This window comes from Sciurus carolinensis, unplaced genomic scaffold, assembly GCF_902686445.1.
Source record: "Sciurus carolinensis unplaced genomic scaffold, mSciCar1.2, whole genome shotgun sequence".
Taxonomy (NCBI): Eukaryota; Metazoa; Chordata; class Mammalia; order Rodentia; family Sciuridae; genus Sciurus; species Sciurus carolinensis.
This window is the reverse complement of record NW_025920145.1, coordinates 406,029-410,258: the sequence shown is the minus strand read 5'-3', so window position 1 is coordinate 410,258 and position 4,230 is coordinate 406,029. Positions and strand designations below refer to the sequence as shown.

General features: G+C 36.2%; 1 pseudogene; it reads right to left on the bottom strand.

The window, feature by feature from the left end:
• Nucleotides 1–301: 301 nt before the first annotated feature.
• Nucleotides 302–1,346, bottom strand: LOC124974380 (receptor-binding cancer antigen expressed on SiSo cells-like; annotated as a pseudogene).
• Nucleotides 1,347–4,230: the final 2,884 nt, after the last annotated feature.

The following is a 4,230-nucleotide window of genomic DNA, read 5'->3' as shown; positions in this document are numbered from 1 at the left end:
ACACTAGTTTGAGAGGTATTTCTATATTCCATTGGTAGTAAGTTCTCTACAGCAAATGGTTGTCTTATATTTGGGGCACGTTAAAGAGACTATTGTCTCATAAGTCTTTTTTGTTCTTTTGAATCTCACTCATTAAAAGTGCAAGGTAATTTGGGAGAACCCTGGTGTCCTGGATGGTCTGATGAATGCACTGAATTAAGCACTTTGTATTCTAAAAATACTCTCTGATCTATACAAATGGTGTGTGCTTCTTGGGGCTCAGATTTCTCTTTCTGGCATCATGACATTTGGAGAACATTTGTTATGAAAGTGTCACAAGGATTTTATTTTGCTCCCTCTTCATTAGCCTCTGTGCTTCCTTTTTCATTTTCTTTCTTTGTTATTCTGCTGCTTTCTTTTCTCTATCTGCTATTTTCTGCTGCCTCAGAACTTCTGCTTGCCAGGCTGCATTGTCTTCTTGCTCTTCTTCCAATGCATTGGTTTTTTTTTTTTTTTTTAAACCAGGTATCTAAGTTCAGAAGATTGATGAATAAAAGTGTTATGGTTTAGATTAGAAGTCTTCCCAAAAGTTCATTGAGAGACAATGCAAGAACCTTTAGAGGTGAAATGATTGGGTTACGAGGGCCTTAACCTAATCAGGCATTAATCTCCTGATAAGTATTAACTGGGTGGTGACTGTAGGGTATAGCTGGAGGAGGTGGGTCCCTAGGGTCGTGCTTTTGGGATATATATTTTGTGAGCTGATCTTCACTCTCTCTTTGCTTCCTGGTACCACATTCCCAGCTGTTTTTCTCTACTTCACACTTCCACCACAGTGCTCCGTCTCACCTCCAGTCCTAAGGAATGGAGTCAACTATCTATGGACTGTGAACTCTGAAACCATGAGTCCCCAATTAAATATTTCCTCCTTAAAATTGTTTTTGTCAGTTTTTTTTTGGTCACAGCATATCTTGTGTAACTGCTAATCTATGAAAGAAACCTGTGCTACCATCAGGAATGTCAAAATTTAATAGTTCTCTCCTCTTAATAATGATTTTCTGAGTTTTCCTTATAGATAGTGTCATGTTTTTAAAATAGTAGGTTCCATTTGTTCCAAAGTATTTTGTTGGGTTGCCACATACTAATTCCCTCCTTTGATCTTCACACTTGTGTGTGGGTCATCCCAGGAAGCCAACTCTTCCACATCTGTCTGTTTAGGAACTAATGAATAGTTGACTGTAGGTGGCAAAGTTATTTGGTCTCCGCTTAATATCCTTCCTCTGCCATCTGCAAATTAATCTCTTTAGGAAGAATACTGTTGCTAGACAAGTATAAACCTTAAATACCCAAAACTGAGGGATGGTCATGATGGGAATCAAAACCTAAAATTGGTTGATGGAAAAAAAATCATACTCACTGCACAGATGAGAAGAATATGAGTGTTTTCATGTTACACAACTCCTTGCCTTCTGCATAGCATTATATGAAGCATTTGAAATTGCTGGAGGTGGATACCTGGCAGACTGAGATTTATATTGTAGAAAAACCAAAATTGAGAGATGTAAGTCTGTACAGGAAGGGCAAAATTTCCTATCAGGAGGGGAAAGTTCAAGCCTGGGGATTTTCTTGGCTGGCGCCTCATAGGCCAGTCTCCCATGGGTGGGCTACATGCTCCTATACTTAATTATTTTGCAAAAAAGTAGGCTTTTGGAATCACTTCCTAGTTCAATGTTTGTTTCATTTACTCATAAATCCATTCAGTGGAATGACTTTCTGATTTGTGAATTAAGTTATCCTGTTTCCCTTTTCATTTTTAGACACATATTTTCTCCTAGCTTTAGATTGGTAGAAAACTAATACAAAGAATTCCCAGATGCCCTTTGGCTAGTTGACCTAAATGTTAAATTTCCCTACATTTATTTTTTCTAACTCTCTCCCTTCTGTTTTTCCCTCTGAACTCTTTCAGAATAAATGTCAGATATGATATACTTTACCCACATACTTCATGGAATTTTTTTTGTAAATGTATACATCCTCTTACATAATCATAGTGCAATTATGGGAAACGGAAAATTAACATTGATTCTATACTGTTATCTTACTTACTACTTATCCATATTTGCTAATTGCCCCATTAATGACCTTTATTGCCAATGAATGCATCGCATTAGTTGCCATGTACTTTTACTTTTGAAATCTGTGTGATTTCCTGGGTCTGTTTCTCATGTCATTGACACTCAAGGAACACAGGATGGTTGTGTAGAATGCCCATGAATTTGTCTCATCATACTTTCCTATCACTACTGACTGTACTGACTCAGAGTCAACTTACTCAGTTGTATACCAGTTGGTTATTATCATAAAGTGATTACATAAAAATATTTGCACATAATTGCAAGGGTCTTATTTGTTTAGGATAAATCATAAGTCACCCATACCAACACAAAATCTTACCAACAGCGTGTGAGAGTACCTGTGTTCTTATATCAAAGTTAACAATGTATTGATAGTTTTTATAATTGTTTATTTAGGAAGGTAAACGATATCTTATTGTTTCACTGTATAATTTTTAGTAAAATTGAAATGAATCATTCAATTTTATTTTTTCTTACTTTATTATTCAGCTGCTTATAATTATCATTGAATCATTTGCATATTCCTCTTTAATGACTGTATATGAATATTACATGTGGATATTATACATACTATCGGGGATTCCCCTGCCCGCAGGAAAGAACTCCCCGACAACATGGAGCTTTCCAAGATTCTTTATTGTTCTCTTCTTCCCGCTCAGGGGAGCACACAAAGAATATATATGGTAAGGCAGCCAATCAGAAAGCTATACAGACAAGGCACGAGCTACATACATGATCCTAATGTGTAAGTGTATGGGGCACGAGCAGATCACGCACTGCACACGAGCAACAGGAGCCAACAGCTAAGTACTTCCTCATATGGCGTCAGCGCGACTCCTGCTTACCTCGTCATCAGTATGCGCCATGGACCGTACGCAGGCAAACTGCCAGCTGCCATCCTGCTTAGCCTTGGGCTAGGGGTCCCGGGTACCCCGACACATACTTGAAAATGTTTTGAACTACCAGATTTGTAGCAAGAGATGTACATTTCACATCAATAAAGAAAACAGTACAAGGAAATGAGCACTACAAAAAAAATGATAGAAAAATGAAAGCAAGAAACAGCATAAAAACACGCAACATGAAAGTAACTGATACTGTGATTTTTTTTTCCCTCAATAGATATGCATGGGCTAAGGATATTTGGATTAGTTTTAAAAACTCAAGCAAGGTTAGAAATGAATAGGCAAGGACATGGCAGATACCTGCAAACAAAAGGAACATTGCTGCTCTTGTTTAGGTCTTAGGCAAAGAGTGTTAAATAAAACAATTAGATGCACTGACCACTAATGTAATTTATATAAAATATATGAGTATATGCCTTTAGATGAAAATAACACGTTCAATATAGAAAGCACAATTACAACCATGATAAAATTAGTAGAAGCATAACTATAATTGGAAATTTAATATAGCTTCTATTTCTGACTAATTAAACGGTCAAAATGAAACATGGAAATAAAGATACTGAATCATGTAGTTAAATTTACTAAATATAAAAATGTTTATACACAATATAGAGACTTTATAATTTCTATGGGATATTTATAAACATGATCATAAATTAAGCTATACAGAAAACCCTGAAAATAGTACCAACCTGGAAACTCTTTGATTAAAATGATGAAAAATGATTAAAATTATTTCTGTATAGCAATAAGCCATACAGAAATTTTAAACAGCCCATTTGTTGATTGGATTATTTGTATTCTTGGTGTAGAGTTTTTTGAGTTCTTTATAGATTCTGGAGATTAGTGCTCTATCTGAAGGAAATAAACACACACTTCACAGAAGAAGATCTACAATCAGTCAACAGATATATAAAAAAATGCTCAACTTCTCTAGTAATAAGAGAAATGCAAATCAAAACTACACTAAGATTCCATCTCACCCCAATTAGAATGGCGATTATCAAGAATACAAGCAACAATAAGTGTTGGTGAGGATGTGGGGAAAAAGGTACACTCATACATTGCTGGTGGGGCTGCAAATTAGTGCAGCCACTCTGGAAAGCAGTGTGGATATTTCTCAGAAAGCTTGGAATGGAGCCACCATTTGACTCAGCTATTCCACCCTTGGCCTATACCCAAAGGACTTAAAATCAGCATACTACAGA